The following is a 24,860-nucleotide window of genomic DNA, read 5'->3' on the forward strand; positions in this document are numbered from 1 at the left end:
TGGATCTACCAAGGTCGATTGTTCTCCACCTGTTCAGATGTCTTTGCATCAAGCAACAATACAAACCACAACCAATTTCAAAACACTCCCTCCGGGCTTGAATGATTTCTCATTACTCTGAATGCTCTTTTATGTAATTTACACCCTGCTGATTCTAGTTATAAATTCTTTCTAGATTGTACAAAAATAAACTGTGGCTAACCAAGCTCCTCTCCTTTGGCGTTAAGCTCCCCACTGAGTGTGCATGAAGTAGGCTCAGTCTTTACCATGGTCCCTTCTAGTTTTACTGACTGCATACACCTTCAGTAGACCAGCTGGCAACTACTAACCTCAGTTTTGTTGGATTAATGGTCATAATTGTTACCAATTATTGTGCTTTCTACTTTATGCATGTGAATACCCATATACTGTTTGTGTTTAATATTTTCATTTAATTGGTTGAGTGTGCAGCTACTCCTTGGGGTGATGGTGCATTATGAATAAACTGAAACCAGAGTTGAATTGAAAGGCAGCCCACATTATTATACTGTATGTTTTATACTGTATACACAATCACTAGTTTATTTGAAGAAGCAATAGTTCTCAGTTCTGTGCATCAGGCAGAAATACCTTATAGTACTGCACTCCCCCTGTATCACTGGGTACAAACTTATTTTTATGCACTGTGAGACAGTGGCCAGTGACTTTTTCTCTCTGACTTTTTTTCAACATTGTTTTCCCAATTCTTGTCATAACTCACCTCTCCACTAGTTGCTCTCGCCGACTCTGCTGTCACCTAATCAGGCACCTGCCTGCACACCTGTTCTCAGTTGGTCATTAACCCAGTGTTCTGAAGGACTGTTTGACAGTTTCAGTATCGACACTCTTTATACATATTGGACCAAAGTGGATCTGGAGACTTGTCAAAGCGGAGACACTGACCTGCCTGCCTCAATAAGTCAGTGCTTAACCTTAATACTTGTTATTCTGGCTTTAATATGTTCTATACTGTGCGGTTTACAATGCTCGTTTGTTGTTGTGCTGAACAGTTGGAGAGAGATGTTTGTGTTACTTGTAAAATGTGATGAAGTAGAAATGAGATGAGTTTATACTGATGCACAATGTGTTTGTTTTGGTGAGGCAGTTTCATTGGTGTAGTGGTAAATCTCTTGCTTGTGGTGATGATGGAAGATGGTTACCATACCGGGTCCAGGGGCCTCTGACTGGGTTAAATCTCTCCCGGTTACAGCAGCGACTTTGTCAACATGCTCTGAATCATTTCACATGAAACATAAATTCTCATGTAGTTTTGAACACCTAGATGTAAGAGTTAATTTTGGATGACGCATACTTATTTATCATTTAACTGTTCTAGAAGAAGATGGTCTAAAATCTCAACTAAACACTAGTAGTGGTTTATTTTATGGTGCATGTAGCTTGAACTGTGTGTGTAGTGTACACACTATCTTCATATGGTGCAGTAAAACATCCCTTTGCAATGTTTTCAGAGTTCATTTTATGTCCTGTGTGGTGGTGATCAAGTTCAAGTCTACAGTGGGTGAGTGTTTCATATTCGGTTTGAGCTGGAATGCACTGTAAGCTAATACTAACATCACTGAAAATGTTGTATTGTGATTTAGCTGTAGAGCTGCTACATGGTTAGTGAATGCTAGTTGCTGTCACTCAACATGTGCTGAGGTGTTTGCACTTTATGAAGCAGCAAAATGTTTGATGACTAGCTACAGATGCATGATGTCATGGTTTTTGCTTGAGAGGAACAGTAACGGTGCATGGGGAAAAATGCATTTTCCCAAAACTTTTTAGTTTAGTTTGTCCTTGTATATTTACTGAGAAAACAACATGGGATGAGACATTTTCTCTCTACGTGCTCATAAGCTCCAGCTTCAAAGCCACAGTCACACATCGTGCTGCTCAGCGTGCTTTGTCAAAGAAACTGTGCTTCATGCGTCTGTGTCGTTGTAGTGCTGCTCTTTCATGGTCCAATTACAGAAATGGCTAAGAACAGTTTATCCTGTGAGAATTCAGAATCAATCCAGTGATTAAAAAGGCACAGATAATGGTGCACAAATTATGATTAACACCTTTACATTGTGGCCGATTTTCTTGTCTGCTCTGTTATAAATCCACATCAGCCCAAAGGTTGAAGAGATCACAGAATGTCTATTTTTATTCAGCTGTGCTATAACCAATGTATTGTGTTTCAGTCTATGTATTGTGTATTCAGCTGTGCTATAACCAATGTATTGTGTTTCAGTCTAATGGCCAGCGGTGTCAATGAAAGTGGGGAATTTTAAAAACATTTGTTTGAAAAGGATATGCTGTTCTTTAATTTTTCGTCGGACCCTAAATGTGAATGTGATGAGGCTGAACTCCAGAATCCCTCTGACTTTTGTAAACTTACGTGAACTTGATAATAAGAGATTCTGACTCTGGGCCTTGTTAATTACAACATTAAGACATGGTTTGTAGTCAGAGCCTGAGCCAAATATTAAAATGAGCTAATTTTTGCTGAGACAAACTCAACCCAACCATGACTTTGGCTACTTTTATCTTCATCAAAGGCATGTGAATTTTTTTGAGCTGGACTTGGTGGTGTTGTATGGCGTATTTTTATGGCAAAAGCTGTTGTTCACATTCTAACACCTCCTCAAATGATGGCTTTTTTCACTATATTAACACCTGATTTAACCTAAGCACAAGTGCAAGTGACTGCTTCCATGTATTTTTCTATAGCTTAAACTAATTCTTTCATTTAGGAGATGGCCATTTTACATTTTTCTTTTTTCATGCAGCCAGAGCTATTAAAATATTTCATTGCATAAAGCTAATATTAAATGCTTTCTGCTACTGCCTCACATTCAAACCTTTAAACTAAAGCACCAATAAAGGGCTTTTATTGTGAAGCACATGGAGCAAGAGCTGTCTTAGTCACTGAGGGTTGAAACTGATGCTGTCTGCAACTGACCAACATCTAGGTTTGGGCAGGTTTTGTTGTCCGGCAGGGCAGACTATTAACACAAAAAGCAAGTAAATTGATTAAGGATAGACCATTAGGATGTATTTACACTCGGGTCTATTAATGTGATTGTGTGCTGTTGCCTCATAACATTTTGCTGTTTTCAGTTTTGTAGTACATTCAGTCTGTTGTTGTTTCATGCTGTTATATTTAGTTCAGTCTATTGCAGCTATGTATTATCAATGTTTCTGCAGCTTTTGTTGCCTATTAATAAGCCTTTAATGAGGAAGTAACTGTGTTTCATGACTGACAGTGGTGCTCTCAGTCACCAGTAAGTGGAGCTCCGCTGCTAAAAGCTACTGGTGACAACGGTGATTCAGTAGCATACTTGGTTCAGTTTAAAGATTTCATTGTTAAAGATTTGTATTAAATATACTCAATACATCTACCCTGCACACTGTAAATAACTAGACAACTCTGTTTATGCAAGAGTTGGCATAGCAAGCAGTGTTGCTGACTAGTCAGATCGATTGCTTTAAATGTGGTGTATGAGTACAACTGAATTTACAGGGGGGAAAAACATGAAACGGTTATTTACCTGCAGCTCTCTGAAGTGTTTATATTGGAGAATATGCACATCTTTTGCAAAATAATATGAAGGACACAGTCCAGCTATCATGATGGTCACATTAGCATGGTCTGTGACCTGTCATTGTGTAAATAAGATGGATGGCGTGAGGAGAACGGGAAAAGAATACATATGAAAACTTACTGTGCACATATGGTCCATTAAGCACTTTCCTGCTTGTTTTTATGGCTGGTTTAATCTTCTTTAATCTGTCAGAAAATCAATTTTTTCACATCGCTGCCAGGTTGCTGAGCGGAGCACTCCATCACACATCCATAGACCTTGCCTGCCTGAGAAAGGCATTGTACTGGATGCTAGTCATCAGAAATTGCTATACAGAGACAAATGAATGCATTGATGGATAGATAGGGGAAAGAAAAATAGAATGGGACTGAAAAAGAATAAGCAAAGAGATGATATGGACAAGCAAATGACAAACAGGAACAATGAGAATTTAATAAATAAGTGTGGTGTATTACAAAAAAAAAAATCTTAATTAAAACATGAAACAAGATGTTGGATCAGTAATGGAGCTACAACAAAGTAAAAACAAAGCACACTAATTAAACACGAATGCCAAAGTTGAATATAATGGATTGTAAATAATATATTAATGTTAGCTTTTGTCTGACATAAAAAAATCTATTGATGTCTAGTTTGTATAGTTTCATACACAAAAAAGGTGAACCACAAACTAACAGCAGCTTTAGGGTGTTATATTTCCCCCTGCCCTGTGTTTCAGACATTACATGTTATTGTCATCACATTCAGTAAACTAGAAGGTAGATTACCATGACATGCATATAACTGTAAGGTTCACTAAATTATTTACAGAAATATACTTGCAATATACAGATATAAACAGTAGACACCCTTTTTTTTCTAAGTTCATATAAAGTGGAACAGTATCTCGTACTCAGTATCTCTTGTAGCCTTTACTCATAACATCTATCTGTAAAACTTGGATCCTTTAAGCTCAGTGAGATAGACGGGAGAAAAAAAATGTGAGATTGAGTTTTGTTTCTAAAACCCCACAGTGAACTGGTGATTATCCTATATTCAGCAAAAAGTAAGCAAAAAAAAAAAAAATCCTGTAAATCCTCCAAAGGGCCAGGATGCTAAGAGTTAATTTGACAGAACAAGTATATGAGAGAAAAAGTATTTTCTGTAATAATCTGTGGATTTAGTGGAAGAAAGGGAGGATACCTGGGATAAAGCAGGGGTTTGGCTGAATCCATTACACCAGTCCTATGGGATTATTAACACAGCCAGGAGTCACCGGGGCTGATAAATACCCAATGAAGCCATTGCAGGGGCAGTGAAATGTGTCATTTCCACTCCCGACTGCACGCAAAAGAAAAACCATTAAAACTGCATGCAATTTATTTGTCAGCTTAGGAGAGAAAAAAGAAAAGTCTGTATCTTGTAAAAGTAGCTCTTTTTTTTTCTTCCCAAAGCAGGAAGGCTATTTTCCCCTTGAGCTGCTTGGAAAAGGAATACGCCTTATTAGCCTCTGCGACACACAGAGTGTTATTTGGTTATGCAGTGAAGCCTAAAACAGTCGGCGTTTAAAGCTGCTTCATCCCTCCATCTCACTGAGTGATTACCTCTGTCAGGCCTTCAACACAAGACACACATACACACTGCTTGACAAACTTGTGTGTTTGTGCACACAGAACATAAAACACCTGTCCCCTAAAATGCCTGAGAGCTCTCCTCCTGCCTCTCTGCCACACCTCAATGTGCCGTAATTCTGGAAAAGGGCCTCTTTAAGATTCATGGCCATAAAAGCCAGGCAGAGACTGAGCCGTTAAATGGCCGCTGTGGGTGCTGGGAAGCATCTGCAGTTCAGAGCAAGGAAACATTCTTGAACTGTTTGTCTGATACTCAAATCTGTAGACAACAGGAAAGGAGCTGCTTATGAAAATGTGATTTATTCTTTGGCATGCAAATTCAAGATGTGGGGTGAGAGCTGATCAGCAAGAGCCATTTCGAAGTTGAGTTGAAAAAGCACAAACCTGCAGTAACTCACAGCATCAGTAAGGAGTTAGGTTCAAAAGTAGAATGCAGTTGGTTGACAGACCTTCTCAGCTGGTCGTCTTCTTGCTCCTTCCTTGAACAAACACAGGAGGAGATGTGAGCCAGGAATGGTGAGCACTGATGCGTTGTTAAACCCTATCTTAATTAAAAAAAAACATGAAAAGGCAACAAAAAGCAGAGCATTCCAAGATATGCTAGTTTACTGTTGTCCCTGAGCCATTTTCGAGGACTATCACTAAATGTTTAATTTCGCTGCAGACAGTGACATTTATCAGTGTGTTTCCGGTGGGGATGCTCATAAACAGCCTGCTCCCTGGACAAAGGCATTTTGGCCTCAGGGAGGAGACGGACGAAAACAGAGATGGAAGGAGACAGAGAGAAGACAGACAGAGCATCATGACTTTGTGATGGGGAGAGAGAGAAAGATAGAGACAGGAAAAAGACAGTGTTCCTATATAGGATTTCCAGTTGGCTGCAGACCCTCTTCTCCATAGCTATCCATCATCAAAGTGCTTGCTGTGATTAAATGAGGAAGGGAGACGGCAGCAGAGTGCAGACGGAGGCTAAGAAACATATTGATTGTGCCATTTCTCTGTGGTTTGAGTTAAAGAGCTACAGTTTTTTTTTTAGTTGAGTAAGTGAACACTGATCCAAAAATCAGGTCAAAATGGAGATGTCCTTTTTTTACCATGCAGGACCAAAATGTTGTTGGCTTACATTTTATTGAGTGATGTAATGTATCATATTTCTAGTTGAAAGCTCAAATGTGTTTAATTATGAAACTATCATGCTTGCACTTTATTAACGTAACTGATGTCCAGCAGTAAGATTCCATTCAGCTCCAGTCACTTGAGCATACCTGTCCTAAATTGCTATTTTTTTCCCTTGTGCTTGTATTTTACTGTCCAACAGCACATCCCATTGCAGCTAGTGTTGTTTAGATGTTGGCTGGATTGTTAAATCCAACACCTGATGTACTAAGGATCTGGCACGTTTAAGACCCAAGTTAAATACAGTTTGTCTGTACAGTATATTTACTAAGTAGGTGAACTGTTTGCATGTTATGTTACTGCATTTGCAGTTAAAGTACCCTGTCTTTCACCACTAGCAGTGCTATGGTGCTCTTTACATCTTGCCTTTTGATTTCACCCTGTTCTGCTGATTTACAGATGGTGGCAGTAAAGCACCAACAATCGTAGTAATGTCACTGCAAGGTCAGTGAAGAAGAAGATTGCAAACATAGATGTAAATGCTGCATGATTTAAACAATTTTAAAAATGTTTTCATGAAGAAAATGCACCCAACACACCTGTTAAGTTTCAAGGATACATGCACTGTGTGTTGGTGAAAGACACTAAATGTAAACAAGACTTTGAACAAAGAGGTTCACGGAAATAAGGGACATACTAACAAGCAGTAATCCCACTGGTTAAGGGCCTTTTTTGTAAAAATGTGTCTCTCTATAATGGTTGTATAAAAATAGAATAGATGTATTGTGATTTATCTAAAAAGAGTGGGGGTGGTGCCAAAACACCTGGAACTATGCACCCTGCTCTGGCCATTTATGTGAAGTTGACGGTGGTTTCTCATTCATTCATGTGTTTTGGGAACAGTTTCCTGCCTTTAGAGTTTGGCAGTTAAAAACTTGGGGTAAAAAAAGTAACTTTCCCTCATTACAGTATGTCGTAGCTACATTGTTGTTTGATTTCACACAAAAACTTTATTCCATTGCAGTGAACCCTGGTTAGACCCAGGATAGAAGTAGAAAGTAAGGGTGTCTCAGGTGAGAGCAAAACTGCACTGAAAGCATTGCTATCATTATCCATCAGATGTAAGAGATTGATCTTTTGAAACTGGGAAGGCTACTCCAAATGACTTATGCTTATTTTCACCCTCTTATCCCTCGGCTCCTCTGTCTCTTACATTCCTTCCTCTATTATGGGTCACGTACACCCTCTCCACCTCTGCTCTCAGCGTCATCGCAAACTTTGAGCAAGTTTTGAACATTGAGGCATTAAAATAAAATGATGGCAAATTCTCCCCCCATGGAGAGTTTGTATCAGGTTGCGTGTCCTTCAGAGGAGTTAGACTGGTGCCCTGCTTCTGAGCCAAATCTCAGTTAAAGCTACAGCCATCAGTTGTGCAATGTGATAGCAACAAAACTTTGCCCCTCTGTCATTTACCATCACCCATTTGCTGTTATTCATGATTATTTATTATTGCCAGACAAAATCGCCAGTGTTTATGGCATTTGACATTGACATTGTGTTCAACCTATTTCTCAGAGCATTCTTGAAACAGCAGACTGTGACTTTAAGGCAAGTTGTGTTCATGAGACTGATGAATCAGCCATGTATTCAGCAGCCAAACAGATGCGGTTCCCCTCCTGTTAGCAGAGAAATACCTACAGTGTCCTGCACGGGACATTTGGCACCCTGATGTCTGTCATTATTCATCGTGAGAAGGTGTCCAAAAACAAGGGCAAGCAAAAGGCATTTCTGAGCACATTATCCACAGAGAGATGCATGTGTAATGCATAGTGCTGCCATGGGGCATGTGAGGCATAAAGTGGTCCCCACTCAGCGTGCTATTGAGCTGGATAGCTGAACTGATGCTTGGAAGAAACAGCGAGAGTCCTTGAAGAGAATCTGGTCATCAAGCGTTGGGCTGCTGATACATAAGCTTGAGCAGGGCCCGTGGGCTGTGGATGTCATGTTGATATACAGAGCTTTCAGACTTGTGAGGTTTTATATTATTGCTCTGTGTGACCTCAGAGAAAGATAAAGGACGGCGTAGAGGAAACTCCACTGGAAAACGTCATTAAATCTGTTTTTATTTAGTGTCTGGCTGCTCAAAGAGCTGGCCACTGCCTGTGTTGTCTCCACAGCTGCACAGCAAAGTGCACAGCAATAATTTGCTTTATACTTTTAATGTCTAATGGGCCCATATCAATGGAGAAAAATGGAGTAATGGACAAAAAAGGAGAGGGAGAGAGAGAATGAAGGCATCAGCTCTTTAACGGAAGAGTCCTCATGGGAATATGTAAATAGTTTCACTTAAGTGCTTGAACTAAAGAGCTGAAAGTGAGTCATAGTGCCGTTAGCAGGGAATAAGAAACTGTGCATCTAAGCAAAGATTTTCTCCAACTTCGCCTGTCATTTATTGATGTGAAAAGCCATCTGTTATCAAAAACTGTACAGAATAAACACGACTAACAATGTCTTCATTTTAGTGGACTGTTTAGTTGCCAGGCTGATGGACTTTAACTGTCACTTTTGGAAGTATAATTTTGAGGAAAACCTGTTTGTGTGTTTGAGGTGACTTGTGAAAGGATTTAGAGGCATTATATCACTTCCCCCCTCCTTGAACCGCCACCTTATAGTGGTGGAGGGGTTTGAGTACCCCCGGGGAAGACCCAGGACACGCTGGAGGGACTATGTCGCTCGGCTGGCCTGGGAACGCCTCAGCATTGCCCCGGACGAGCTGGAGGAAGTGTCTGGAGAGAGGGAAGTCTGGGCATCTTTGCTTAGACTGCTGCCCCCGCGACCCGGTCCTGGATAAGCGGAGGAAAATGGATGGAATGGATGGATGGATGGATGGATGGATGGATATCACTTCTGAGCGGTGAATTACAGAGGGGGCAAGTGTTTACATGCTACAAGACATTCCAGAACCTGTCTGATTCGCAGTTGAACTTGGTCACCATTTTTTGTTTGAACCGTCTCTGTATGGTTCCCAAGTTCTTTGTTCATGTCCTTCATCCTTGTTAAACCTGGGACAGAGCTGTGATGATTCTGCTCAGCTCTTTGTGTGGCTTTCTGGTCTTGTCTAATACAAACATTTGAAAAAAGGAGACACTCTCATTAGGAAATGCATGTAGGGGTTCATATCCCCTGTGACTGAGTTTGACCTTCTGGAGGTTTTTCCAAGTTCGAAACAGGACTATATGGATACATCCAAAGTCTCTTATAAGCACTGTTGTTTCACTCCCTTGCATCTTTTCATTGTGCCCTAGTCCTGTTCACGTAGGATGCAAGGAGAAATGGCTCAAGGAAACGCACTATTAACAACAAGAGTCATTCTTTCCTCAGATCCTTCATCTGAAGTGTCCAGTCACCAACTTGACTTCACAAAGGGCTCCTTTAGTCCTCGGAACCAATATGAGAGAATCGGAACATCCACAGCTGACCAGAACAACTTTTGGGTTTACCGGGATGTAGGAACGATCTTGTAAGAGACATAAGATGTACCAATATTGTCTGTTATAGCTTTTAGGACAGCAGGTCTCCCCTTCTACTATTGTGGAAGGTCTCTCTGTTCATCTGTTGTTTAGTGTGGCTCCAGACAGCCTTGAGTTTGCTCCTGTCATCAACAACCTGCCCTTCTGCTGAGGCATCTGGGAAATTTCCCCTGCACCATTAGGGACTAAAGAGAGATTTCCAGTTTTTCCAAGAGGATTAAGACAGAACTCTTTGCTTTGAACACAACCTTCATCTCAAGGCTCTTCTTCTCTGAGTAGTAAAAGTTTCTCGTCCTCCCAGGTCATTCCTGGGCTCCGACTTCTAGTTTTACTATAAACCAGTTATAAACTATATACTGCAGATTATGTACATGTATATTTTACTTTATCATCAGCTAGATTTCACTGTATCCTTAGACCATATTAAACCCCTTACCAATATCTGAAGCTCTCTGTGCTCTGTTTAAAATTTTGAAATTGCAGTTTATTTTCCAAAAAATATACCTTGTATACCTTCAGCTTAGGTTAGAATACTTTATTTGTATGTGTAGGTAGATTTGTTTTGCAGCAAGATAAAGCACAAACAAATATGACATAAAACGGCACAATAAAACACATGCTCTGAAGTCTCTACCAATAAAGACATATACAATAACTGAGAGGGAGAAATATCAGTAAAAATAACCAACTAAATAAGTAATAAATGTTACTGCAACTTATTGATCTCAATGATAGCAGCAGGAACAAAGCTGTTTTTGTAACTGTGAAAAAAGGACAAGTACTAAATAAATATGGAATTTTCAAATGAAGATTTTATTTTATTTATTTTTTTAATGCAAGTGTATACTCATTTAGGCATACATACCATTAAAATTAATCTCCTGTGGTACACTCTGGGATGATATTTTGTTCAGGTTAATACTCTAGTTTAAGTCTTTTTGCTAGTTCACCACATCAACGCAAACACACATTGTCCAGAGTAAACCTTTAGGGCAAGCCCTTTTAACACTACATAGGTGGACAGGGTTTACAATTAAGATATCTGCAATGTATTTATGACCAATCAAAACCATAAGGTAGCTGCAATAAAATTTTGACTATACAAAATTCAAAATAAAGATATTTTGCAATTATATTCTGACTACAAAGAATTCCTCACTGATTTCAATTGGAAAACTAATTTAAGATATCTAGAGTTCAGTTCTGCTTATCCAAAATGTGAGTTCCAGATATCTGTAATTACACTGACTAGTCAAAATTCAAATTAAGAATATCTTTAATGTAATTTTGACTGTGCAGAGCTCCTTTTTGAATAGACAAAATGTCCTAGACAACAATATGGTGTTTTAGCTTTTTATTTTTACATACAATGCAATTATGACTAGTCAAAACTGAAATATAAGGTATCTGCAGTTACATTTTAACTAGTCAAAACTCAAGTTTTAGATATCTACAATTTGGATTTCAACTAGTCATATCTTTGAGACATCCAAAAAGATCATTTGGATATCCTTTGAATGTGCTGAATTAAATATCTCTAATTGGAAATATGATGGGTCAAAATTACAGAAAAGATATCTTTAATTTGGATTTTGACTAGTCAGTGTAATTAGAGTTATCTGGAATTCACATTTTGGATAGGTAGAATTGATTTGAAGATATTTTAAATTAGTTTTCCCATTCAAGACAATGAGGAATTCTCACTAGTTTAAATGTAGTTGCAGATACTGTATCTTTAGTTCAAAGTTTGTCTAGTCAAAATTTAATTGCAATGATCTTAAATGATAGTTTTGACTAGTCATAAATACATTGTAGATATCTGTAATATGAATTCTGCCAAGCTAATAAATGCAAAAACGGTGCAGTGATGTCATTTCAGATATCCAAAGAGGAATTGTGACTACTTGAAATGTAAATATCTGAAATTGTCATTCTTACTGGTCAGGCTACAACTGCAGATTTATCATTTTGACTAGTCACATTGTGATTTCAACTAGTCAAAATGCTTATTTAGATATCCAAAATGCAATTATGGATATTCAAGTGAGACCCTTTAATTGTTAAAACCACCTGCCATATACTTCACCTATAAAATTATTTGCACCCAGAAAGGTCAACAGCATAGCTTGTTAGCTTTCACTTCAACTCCAATACTTTCTGTCCAGCTGCCTTTAGTATTATGCATGCAAACCTAAATGTAGCATTAGTGGAGCCCCAGAGAGAAGGGTTTGACATTGATAACTTTGTTAAGGGGAACATATGTTTTGAGCAGATCAACCCCTCTATAAATATAGGCTGAATTCAGTCCCCATGGCCTGAAGGCTGGTGGCAATGTATGTCTGCATGACATTCTACAGAATGAGAGCAAGGGAGGTGGTGTGAAAGGCAGATTGAGGGGAGAGGAGGCAAACATTTTTCACAGAAACACAAAAAGAAAAATTGTACACACTTGTGACCTTCCTACTGTGTTACTCCAGGCAGAATGAATGTGTCCCATGGGTTATTGTTACTTTGATCCATTTCTAATTAAAAACCTCACATTGACATAAAATCAAAAATTGCTTTGGTGGACAATTGTTACATCATTGATTTACAACAGGAATTTTTAGGACTACAGGCATAAATTTAGATGAGGTAAATGTATTTACACACACGTTCAAAGGGTCAGGGTTAATCAATGTGCATTGATGCTGTATTTATTGAATAGCATGAGGATATTAGGAATCAAACCAATATACAAGAAACTGTTTGGCAGTCGAGTTGCACACACAGTGATATGAAAGGAAGGAAACAAAACATTCAAACACAAAAAAACCTCTGTTTCCCTCCATTCTTCACACAAGCAGACATTTACACTAATGGTGATTATGGTCTAAACTTTTTTTTTTTATTTTTATCAGCTACATGTGATAGTGTTGTTGTGGACAGTAGTGTTGTTTTGTGAGTGTTGGGTAAATGAAGACCATTTTGCAGTGGGAGCAGATGGTGAGCACTGAAGTGCTTGTTGACAGGTAGCCTATAGTTTGTTGTCTGAGCCGGCGTCATCACACACACAGACGTACACCTATGTGCTTGCACGGCAGCAGCTTTGAGCCCTAATTGGTACCCAGAAGGGTTTGATTGGGGGGGGAGAAAGGCAGAATGAGCGAGACTTTTATGAAAGAGGAAATGAACATCAAAGTCACAGACCAGCTGGTGAATGATTTACTTCCAAAGCACTGAATGAAAAAAATTCACATTTAATGTTGAATTTTATAGAATGAAGATGAAAAAAATAAAATTTAAAGTGAGCAATACTCTGCAAAATTAGTTTGTGCCCCTGAGATATTAAGACAATAAGAGCCTTTCTATTGAAGACAATGGCATGAAATCACGTCTTTGTCGTTTTGGGGTCTTTTCAACTTAAAATCAGCCATGTTCAGCCACTCACTCCTTTTCCTTCTCACTGTAACATAATATTAAAAAACAAGCTTTCATACTACTGCAGACAGTGTATATCATATGCCATAGTTTTTGCTGTTGGAATACAAAAGTCAATATGTCAGCTAGAACGTGTTGCTGGCAACAACTCTGAAAAGTTCACCTGCTTCCTGGGGGAAGGTTCAACTTCTGAAAAACAATGGGACAAGGGCAATCACTCAGTTTAGTAAAGTTCATGTTGCTGTCAGCATCGTCACGTGCACTTCCAGCTTATTTTGATGGTGTACATGTGAAGTCCTTTAAGCTCTGTACAACCAAAGTACAGTCCAGGATGGCTCATAATTTCTCTGTCATTACATGACTTTATTTATTGTATATTAGGCTGTACAGGTAGAAGGACTTGTCTGATAGCAAAATCTGCTGACTTAGTCCCACAGGATTTTAGCATGATCTCTGCCTGATTCTTTTGCCAGACTTAATTCTTTGTGTATGTGTTTGTGCATATACAGTACACTACTGTATGTGAGAGTGCATAGACAAAATGAAACTGAAGTCCATCTGTATGTACACCTGGTATTTCTTTGTGGCGACTGAAACCTGCTTATACACTTGGACTGTGAGGACTCCCCTTCCATGTAATTTTCAGGTGATTTAGTTTTGGGGTCAGGTTGGTCTAGGTTAAAGGCAGATTAAGGGAAATGGTGGTTAGATTAAGTCTCCAGAAAATGAACGAAAGCTGAAGCTTACGTCCCAGGTCTCTTATATATATATATATATAGCCACATTTACCTCACTTGGATCTTAGTCCTGCCCACGGAAGATGTGTGGGTAAAAATGTGAGGAGAGAAGAACTGAGAAAATGCATTTCAGAGACATGAGATGCTTTCCTTCTGTCCTTCATCTGAAGTGTCCAATCACCAACTGATTTCTAAAAAAGGTAAACAAATTACTTCCACAGGGTTCTCTTGTATCCTTGCTCATCTCTTCGAGGCAGCCTCCTTGTTCCTTAGAGAAGATATAAGAGTACTGGGACATTCTCAATTGGCCGTTCTGGTCGAGTGAGTCATTGAGTGAGAAGCAATCATATAAGACACTTGAAATGCAACAAATGTACAGTTTCCACACGAGTGAAGCCTGTGGCCTTGTTAATATATAATTATATGGACGAAACACTGGGAACATACTGCTTTGTGGGGACTGGAGGCTGGGCCCCATAACTAATTTGTTGAATTTTATGACAATGACGGTGTGTAAGTTTGGAGCAAATGTCAGCTTTGGTTCAAGTTAGCTGGAGTGTTAAAGTTGGGATTAAGGTTAGGGTAAATCTCCTGGAAATGAATAAGTTTATATACGGACCCTGTAAGTGATGAACCCAAGAATGTGTGTGTAGTGAGAGCACCACAATCCAAGCAGTAGTCACAGGCCAAATGGTGCATGGAGAAGATTCATCTGTCTAAGTGGCCACTGAGGGCAGTGTTAAGTGTCCTGGCCTGTCTCCAAGGTTACACACACATGCACAGACATGTACACACACACACGTGCAGGAGTAATGAGCGCAGGCTGTTGCGAGGACACTCGGTGACATATGTTCCCTAACCCTTTACCCTAACCTATATGTGTTCAGGGGAAAATCCCTTTGAGCTTAATTTTGACTTTTTTACTGGTGCCCTGGCCAAGATGACAGCATTCACAAGATAATTCAAAGACATGACGATTCATATTTACAAAGAAACAGTTTTTTATTGGTGCAGTTGCCATGGACAGTGTATTCAGGCAAATCTGTCACATAGTGCAACTTGAACTTCTTTTGCAAACGTGGGGCAGAGAACATAAAAATCATCTTCCCTATTCCTGTCTGGACATTTGGGACAGACAACGAATAAGAATCATTAGATCTTAGATTATAGCTGGTAAAATGAGTACACAAGATAAATCTACAGAGGTCTATCTGCTACTACAGAGGTCTAATCTACAGAGAGGATGTTTTAATTTGGCTTTATAAACAAAATATACCAGTGTCCCTAGTGCCTCATGGAGAGGGATGGTCAGCCAACTCTCACTGCACTACGGTAAGCAGAATACAATTTAAGAACATAATTAGCTGGAGCATTCATATATAGTAGGTCACCATAGTTGGACTGGTTGGACAAACAGGTCTTATGTCTGTAATAAAAACATAGTCGGTCTGAACTGCTTTACCACATTTTCAATATGTTGTTCAAATGAGACAATCCTATTATTCCTAGGTGTATATTCTTTTCAAGGCAAGTCTTAATGTATTAACTGTTGAAAATTTTCAGAAGTTGAGACACTGGGCAAATTTATATTAAGAAAAATATTTCTTTGTGCAGAACTACAGTAAATCATGTTATCATATGTCAGTGCTCATGAGCACCTCCCCCAAAACCGTTCTTAACCCGTAAAACATTTATTTTGAGAGCTGGCCAATATGCAAAGTGTCCTCAATGATGGTACTGAACTGAAATTTATCCTCATGGCCACAGAAAGACATGTACACACACAAAAATGTGTGTGTGTGTGTGTGTGTGTGTGTGTGTGTGTGTATCCTGGGGGAACTGTGGGGTCATTACCCTACTAATGGGGCCATATGTCCACAAAACAAACACAAACTGTTCCTCCTCTCTGACTATAATAAGGTAATAATGAAGATCCTGGTCTGATTCAGATGGAAGAATCAGCAGTATGGACTGAACTCACAGAAGGAGGGTCAATAACCTGCAGTATCTCCTGGGTGCTGCAGCTTGCATGCAGGGAAATGAGTAGTATTACAGAGAAAGGTAACGTATGTTGCCAACCAGTATATGGTCACATGATTATGGTGTGCTTCTGGTCATATACAGTATCTGCTTCAGGAAAGCTACCTGTGGTACTTTTTATGTAGTATTGTAGCCTTTGCTGGGTTAAGAAGGGCTGGGAGACCAGAGCTTGTCTTTTTTTTTCTCTCCATACAAAGGTGCAACAGAACACACTCTGAAAACCCCACTAAAAACCCTTCAAACTATATACACACCACCACAGGCATTATGGGGCATCCCGCCAAGTCTGTCTATGCCCTCCCAATGCCACACAGCTACCACCTGACTGGCTACTGTCCCCAGTAACCCATAAAGTCTCACAGGTGCTGGGGGAGCCTGGACTGGTGCTGGGGTAGCCCTAGTGGCTCCTGGGGGGCTAATGGAGAAGGATCTGAGGCTGGCTCCTAATGTCCAACCCCCTTCAGGCGGAGTCAGTATGATGCAAGTCTACTTCTGTGGAGCACCACCGCCTTGTCCCGCTTTATTAGTCTCACCCTATACGCCACACCTGCCAGTCTTTCTAGTATAGTGCAGGGTCTGACCCACTGGCTTGCTAACTTTGGGGACAGTCCCTTTTTCCGCTCCAGACTGTACACCCACACCAGCGCACGAGGGGCAAAGTTCTCTCCCTTGCAGGGGACAACAATGAGGCTATACCAAGGTGAAAGCGTCTCACCATCAGTAACCTTTCTTGCATATTGTTGTCATCACTATGGCCTACCTGAAGATGTTAACAGACTTTGGGGACTTCATTGATTGATTCACTGAGCAAACTCCTCCATTGGAAAAACTTGTTCCATTACTGTTACTCTGTGCAGTAACACAGTCTGCTGATTGAATGTTTGTGACAGTGCTTTCTGTTTGGCCTGTGTGAACAGCTTGTGATGTTAACATTGTTTCTGTTATGCATTCATGTCTCCTATGTGATGCTCCTTTTTTTTTCCCATAAGCTGCTCTTTACACCATCACACCATTTTGTTGTATTCTGGTGCTCAGCGGTTGGCATGATTGCTCAACAGTGTGTTGGAGTGTGTGTGTTTTGAGACATTGAGTGGGGCAGCGCTGTTCAAAGTGCTGAAGCAGTAGTGGGCTGCCACAGATACGGTTTCCTCTGCAGCCAGTTCACTCTTGTCATAACACTGGTCATAGTTTGGCCATTACATTATTTGACAAGCCATGTTTGTTGTTGGTGGTGTCAATTAACATGGGTGTATTTTTGTGGTGTGCAAACTGTTTTGTCACACAGTCAATGCAAGGACTTTGTACGTTTCATTAATGTACTCAATCCTGTAGAAGTCACACTATGTGGTACCACAGTACATAATATCGTCAGTGTATGGTTAATGTTTATTTACCCTTTTGTTTTGTTTCTGTATGTGACCTGTAGGCAAGGGAGTAATTTATGGGTGGGCACCAAAAATAGCACAGAGTAAATTCAGACTCCAGGAAGATATGTTTTAGGAAAACTGCTAAATTCCTTGATAAATGGATCGTTGGTTTTATATTAAGAACATGTGCTGTATACTGCACAGTAAGGAAGTCCAGACCTTCCAGACAGGAAATGGCTCAGTAAAAGATGCCATTATTTGCATTATGAGAAATGACCAGCACTTCTGGAATTTGACCTGAACTAACGAACAAAAGTCAGGGTAAGTTGTCCTCTCCTGTTTGGATTTTTGACCATTCTTCTTTTTCTTTTTTTTATTTGTCTCTTATGAGTCCCCAACTTTATGAAAGTGCAATATTACTTTTAAGAGCACCTGTGTGCCAGCTCATAAACAGCTGTGTTAAGGTGCATGAGGGAGTCTGAAAGAAGCCTCTAGTTTGATGTGAACGTGTCAGTCTATAGCTGAAGACTTTAAAATAGCTGTCTGTGGACTTAAGTTTCACAGCACTTTTTGCAAAACAACTTCTGGTTAATGTGATGATGTGGCACCAATTGACACTGCTTTGGCAAATGTTTGTCCACCTGTAGACATGTTCTTCTCCTTTTGTGGGAATATGTCAAGAATTTACTTTCACTTTGCCTTCATGACGGCCCAGAGTTTTACAACGGTAAATCACTTGTATGATTCCAAAGAGAGTAAAGCTTCTGTCAGCTGTTGGTATAGTAAGATGAGCATCCAAAGTAAATGACAAAATACTGTGTAAGGGAATGGAATAATTCATGAGAACACATCAAACTCTCTTTGTAAGATAAGATATGAGATTACAATGGGAATGTGATACTGGTGAAAGTGTTCGTCTTCTCCCTAAGGACCGGAAATATGGTGTCTGTCACAAATACTCTAGTTATAATACTTTAGTTCACAAACTCTGTCTGGGATTTTTGTTAGGTGTAAAATAATCTAAAATGAACATTTTTGTTAAGGTAACACTAAACACTCTAGTAAGAATATATTGCTCAGTTCAGAGACGAGCACTGTAAATAGCATTTTAGCTGTTGTGCCAAAACTTTCTGCTGGTTAGCTATTCATAAATGCTATAATCTGATGAATGAAAACTGACTGCTTCTGTCTACTTCTTTTTTGTTGAGTTTTATTCAGATTATTAATCACTAATAAATATGAATTGTTGTTGATTTATTTAAATGAAGCATGAGCACATTTGAATATGGATGTGACATACCGGACCACTTCCTGGAGTTATTAGCAGATGAAAGGGCACAATGGGATTTTTTTTTTTTTTTTTGGATAGTTGTCCCATGTGTCAATATAAAATTGTTGTATAGTAGCTGAGGATGCTAAAGAGCAACTGTAATATCTAATGTTGCCACCTAGTTCCTATCCTCCAGCACTGGACGACATCTTCAGTGGCCACTGTCATTGCTGAATTGGTTGGTTACAGCAAATTCCCAGACGTAAAAGCCAAATGACATCAGTTCATGTATATTGCATCAAAGAAATGGCAGTGACATCCTTCAAGAATAATTATTTAACTATGCTTGATACCATCTGTTTCTCAAAAACAAGGTGAGAACGTCCATAAAGGACACAGGAATACATTTAATATCGAAGTCATGGAGATTAGTTATGATTAATGTGTGGTGACAATAGATAATCACAAATATTTCTCTATTCATATTCAGATTTGTACTGTTCCCATCCGGGAAAAACAAAGTGACTAATCATAATAATGTCATAGGCAGACTTTAATAGATGCATTAGGATTGATATACCCCTGGGGTGAATGGGTTATTGCTCATAAAGCAGAATCATCTGTGCTGGCAATTAAATCAGATAGCATTACAGGTTCATTTAAGAGACTTCTAGACAATATGGGCATAGAGAAGATAGTCAAATACATAGTGACTGCAACAAATGTAAGAGTTTGAGCACGAATACATTAAAGACATCAAAGTGGTGTCTGTATGGAGCAGAAGTATGGTAAGACTGAGCATCGCGACTTTGCCATTTTATGCATTTTAATTTGATTCACTTTATTAATACACAAGCTGGATGGGGAGTTTGACCCTGCCAGGCATCAGAGGTACTTTGCTCATAAGTTGACAGACCTGTGTACTGTATGCTGTGCACTTAAAGGATAAGGCTGGTGTCATACCTGTTGCTGTGGGCGGGCCTCAGGGGCAGTGCCTGCCCAAATAAATTGCTTGGCCCATCCAATGACCTTCCAGACATTTCTTAAATACATTTTATACTAAAACAGAAACAAAACATCTGTGGTACGCGAAAAGAATGAATACAAAAACATTTGAAAGAGTACAACATAGGTATATGGGTGCCAGTTAATGATTCACGTCAAGAGGTCGGTCTGACCCTGTTAGGTGGAGGCAGGAGAATGTACATAAAGATGGCTAGTTGTGCTACCCACAAAATAGTGGATTTTGCTAAAATCCACTATTTCTACTATCTACTAGCCGAAAGGAGAAGAGGATTATGTTAAAACTGGCTCAGATTTCCCTCTCCAAGGAGTGGATTGAACTTATTTTGCATCCAGATGTTGCAGGGATAGAAACGCATAGTGTCATTTGAACATAATGTAGACATCAGTGCTAGCGCAAGATGTCATCACAGCAAATGGATTGCACATGCCAACTCAAGCCTGTGTCCAAGACTTGGAGTAAACCAAAACAGGTTATGCTAAAGGCATATCCAGCTAAAACCTATGAGAGAGATCACTGAAAAGTAAGTGGAATTACAGTTTCAAATCTGCATTGACTGTAGAGCATAGCTACACTCGTATTTACTATAGATTGGCATATTTGAATTTTGGTTCTTTGCTTATAAGTGCCATTATATACATACAGCCTACCGCATACTGTACCTGTTATGTCTGTTAGTGCTGTACTGTGATTCACATTAGAAACCGTCGTTAACCAGTGTTATGGGTTAATAATAATAATAAATGAGGGGCCCAGCTTCGGTTTGCATGGAGTAACGGGTGTGGCTAATGTTACTTTAGTTTTCTTCAATAAACCAAAACCATTAAAAACTTGCTTTCTTGTCTGTGGCACTCAGTTTTGGATACCTTGGCACAGTACAGATGATGTGCGTGTAGCCATTTTTGCTTTGCCTACTCAGCTTTAAGCCCATTGGTTTAAAAACTGTTCAGAAATACATGGTGTTCTAAGTTAGTTCCTAAAAGAGTTGGGACCTGTAGTGTTTTTGCAAACATTAATGAGTAAATAGGATTTATTAGGAACTTTTAGTTTTGGATTAAATCCTATTGGTTTGTGGTTTTATATAGTGTGTGTGTGGGTTTATATATGTACTGCAGGTGAGATGGTGTCGTTTTGGACATCAATGGAGCTCTGTGCCACAGAGCTACTGTACATTAGGCATTTTCTACACCGACAATACAAAAAATGTTCTTTGTTTTTATTGACAATAAGATCAATATAGAATCTTTACTCGCTACCCAAACTGATATTAACTGATACTATTTTGTGATAAAAATGTGGTGAGGAGATGATCAACATGTAGACTATTTTATGCTTTACTGAATTGTTTGGTCTAGGTCATACAACCTGGTACACACATAAAGACGCACATTACTTTCTCATACATGCACATACCTCAACAAAGGAAAACTGGGTGTGTAAAAGTGTCCCATGATAGTCACGCTGCTAGCCCAAAGAGGATGCCAACTGCTAAATTATAGTGTGTGTGAGAGAGAGAAACGGGTGATGTACAGTAGAGAATGGAAGGTAGTATGTTTTTATAATGGGAAAAAGTATATGTTGAAATACAGAGCTGGCGTGTGTGTGTGTGTGTGTGTGTGTGTGTGCGCACTCCAGCTGCTGTTTTACAACAGATTAGTCTCCTGTGGTCAATTTACTTTCCCTAATGTCAGGTCCCCTCCAAAGAGGGGAATCGCTCGTAGCCTAGCAACCAGGCCACAGCTAACAGAAGCACATCCATGCAAAACTCTCTGCTTAGGTGTGTGTGCTTGCATGTCTATGTATTCCGAATGAGGCTATGTCTTGTATATCCAGTGGTGTGTGTGTGTGTGTGTGTGTGTGTGTGTGCGTGCGCGTACTTTTTCTTGACCAGGTGAATGCTTTAATATGCTTGAAAGACAAAGGGGCATAGCTACACAAAAATATCCTCTGGTTTCCCCCTTTCAGTCAGCTTTTGTTCCCAGTGTTGCACTTAAGTCCATTTCTTTTTCCATTCAACTCCATCCATTCTCTTCCCTCATTCCTACAATGTCCAACCACAGTTTCTGAGAGACTGGGCTTGGTGCTTTGTGGGTGGCCTGAAGCAAATGCTCTCTGGCCTAACTGGATGTCTGCTTTTTGTAACTGAGTATATACCATAGACTGACTTATAGATTGGACTGCTGAATAGCTCAAGGCAAATTGGTGATACAGATTTCCCAGATGGCACAATACATCAGGAATGAGAGCGAGGGGGAAAATGAGAGATTCACTGCCACAAACCAGCTAGTCAGTCACTGAGATATAAAGCAGGTGGGATGTTTAAGTAGGATTTGCTCAAACACTAGAGACCTTTCTGTAAATCTTTTGTTTATCATTAGGAAACACAAAGTGGGAAAAGAAGCTTAAGCCTGTATAAAACAAAAAAAAGCAGGTCGGGTTTATGTACATTTAAGCAATAACTCTGTTTGGATCCATTTTCACAAAACAATACGTAGGTGGCACAATGACACAGTGGTTAGCACTGTTGCCTTACAGTGAGAAGGTTCTGGGTTTGGGCCAACCCAGGGCCATTCTGTGTGGAGTTTGAATGTTCTCCCCGGGCACTCTAGCTTCCTCCCACAGTCTAAAGACATGCAGCTTAGGTTGACTGGTGAAATTGCCCATAGAAGTGTGTGTGTGTGTGTGTGTGTATGTGTGTGTGTGTGTGTGTGTATGTGTGTGTGTGTGTGTGTGTATGTGTGTGTGTGTGTGTGTGTATGTGTGTGTGTGTGTGTGTGTGGTTGTTTATCTACATGTCAGCCTTGTGATAGACTGGCGACCTGTTCAGGGTGGCCCCTGCCTCTGGCCCAGTGTCAGCTGGGATTGGTTCCAGTGGTATAGATAATGGAAGGATATAAGACAAAATGCAGAAACAAGGATGCAAATACAAAGAGTAAAAGCACTGTGTAATGTATTTTATTCATGGTATGGTAACAAATGACTGTAGGGTCTCTTTATTTATTTATTTTGGCACCAAGGAAATGTGTATGTACAGTAACACAAAATGCCAAAAGGTGTCCCTGAATGTCGGATTGATATCTTATTTACTAAAGACTGATGTTTTTTTCCCCCATTGCGGACCATTTTGAGTTACTGAGGTCTTGTTTTAGATCTAGCATTTTCAATTAATATTAATCAGTTGAGTTGCTGAAAAATGTCATCAGTTTCCTAGAACCCAAGGTGATGCTTTCAAATGTCTTTTTTCCCCAAAGAGTCCAAAACCCATAGCTATTAATTTTCCAGTGAACTAAAATAGCAAGATGCAGCAAATCCTCATTTGTTATTTTCTCAGTACAGCATGATGGGAACTTGAGGGATGCACAGGTCTTTTTAGTCAGGAGCTAGTCTTAGTTTTATTATAACTCACTGTTGACCATTATTTTGTTCTGTTCAACTTAGCAGTACGTAAACCCTCCAAAAATACCCAGCCATAGGGTGGGGAGAGGTTAAGTCAACAAACTAAAAAGGAAGATACAAAACATCCTGCTGTTCTTAGATTGTGTGTGTGTGTGTGACTGACTAACATGGGTGGCGTGAGAGAGAAAATGGAGGAGAGCTGCAGGTGGAGAAACGTGAACCAGCAGCTAGATTACATTATCAAGGCATGAGGCAGCTAGAAGGTCAGTGAATCAGATACCGGTTCAATACAGCAACACAACATGGAGGGCAGGAGCTGAGCTGGTCTACTCTCTAACAGGATTGCTGAGGAAGCCACGTCTTTGTGAGCGTGTTTAAGGAAATTGACCATGGTGCAAGTGCCTGAAGAGCTGACTCCTGAGAATGGCAGCACATCCTTTTCATCTGTGAGGGAGGACGAACTTGCTGAGTAGATATGTATTAACAATACAGAAGAGCTTTTTTTCATTCTGCTCTTTTCTACTGGGGGTTTTTTTTTTTACATAAAACAAATTACACCTGCATACCATCTGCTTCTGTATCTACAGTATGTACAGTAATGCTTGCAGCAATCTGCTGATCTTGTAAGATGCCTACACAGAAAAACGACGAACAGCTCAAATTTGATAGATTACAACATCAAAGCAAAAGGATACCAACACTAAATTCTGCACATTGTTGCTGCATGACTATTTGTAAAAATCAATTACCACCCCATTTACCCAAGAGCTGTGGTGTGAATGGATCTAAATTTTGAGTGGCTATTAAGTCTCTCATAGATCATATTGACTTAGATATGGCCCCTCTAACTTTTAATGGCCAGTACTTACAGGAGATGAGAACTGTAGTTCAGCACTCTTAGCCCATTACACTGTTAGTGGACACACAGTGCAATCACAGGGGGTCAAAGATTTTAGTGTGCTCCATCAGTGAAGTGCACTACTCGGCTGGATTCTAATTGACCTGCTGTAAAAGGAGTGGACAAGCTAGACCTCTCCCAGAGAAAAGTAATGAGCATTAATTGTCAAATTTGCAGGTGGGGGAAACCATATTACACCTACAGTCATCTTTACTCACAGACATCCAGATTATTTGCAAACAAATGTGCATAAAATAAAACTGGAAGAAACTTAATAGAAGTTTACTATGATTGTGGTAATGGAATTATTTTCTTGTTTTCCTCTCTGTTTAGAGGAGGGCTGCGCTCCTCAAACACACACAGCTGAGCAGAGGACGTGAAGGATTACTCCAGAGTGCAACAATCAACCAGTAATGGAGACTATGAGCAGTATGTCAAACAGCTGTTGAACAAGCAAAGCATAAACTTGCACATATGTGATGTCTTCACTGCTTTGCCCGTGGTCCACTCACTGAAGTTACTGTTTTACCCCTAAAACAACAAGTAGATGTCTGTTGTGTTTATCTTTTTTTCTTGAATAACTTTCAAACTAATAATAATGATATTAGCATCATTCCAAATGTCAGCAGTAGTTTTTTATGGTCAAGCAGTCGTATTATGGGGGTCAAACTATCATGGGAATATAGCTTTTATGGCATTATGGGAAACGGAATTTTCCTTGGTGAAGGTTTGTGCTCCGAGCGCTGTCTAGTCTTCCAGATACTGTTTGCCAACTGTTTGTTCCCTGTCAGTATGTTTGCTGTACAGGTGGCATCAGCCTTCCCAGCTAACTCAAACAATAATT

The 24,860-nt window shown here is 39.6% G+C and overlaps 1 long non-coding RNA gene across 2 annotated transcripts; it reads left to right on the plus strand.

Annotated features, from left to right (window-relative positions):
* Nucleotides 1-820: 820 nt before the first annotated feature.
* Nucleotides 821-24,548, plus strand: LOC109967468 (uncharacterized). Of its 2 annotated transcripts, XR_002275937.1 has the most exons (4): nucleotides 821-937; nucleotides 1,488-1,537; nucleotides 23,459-23,564; nucleotides 24,350-24,548. It is a non-coding gene; the product is annotated as an uncharacterized LOC109967468 (long non-coding RNA). The 2 variants fall into 2 exon arrangements; XR_002275936.1 differs by lacking the exon at nucleotides 23,459-23,564.
* Nucleotides 24,549-24,860: the final 312 nt, after the last annotated feature.

This window comes from Monopterus albus, unplaced genomic scaffold (genome assembly GCF_001952655.1).
Source record: "Monopterus albus unplaced genomic scaffold, M_albus_1.0 scaffold129.1, whole genome shotgun sequence".
NCBI classification, from domain to species: Eukaryota; Metazoa; Chordata; class Actinopteri; order Synbranchiformes; family Synbranchidae; genus Monopterus; species Monopterus albus.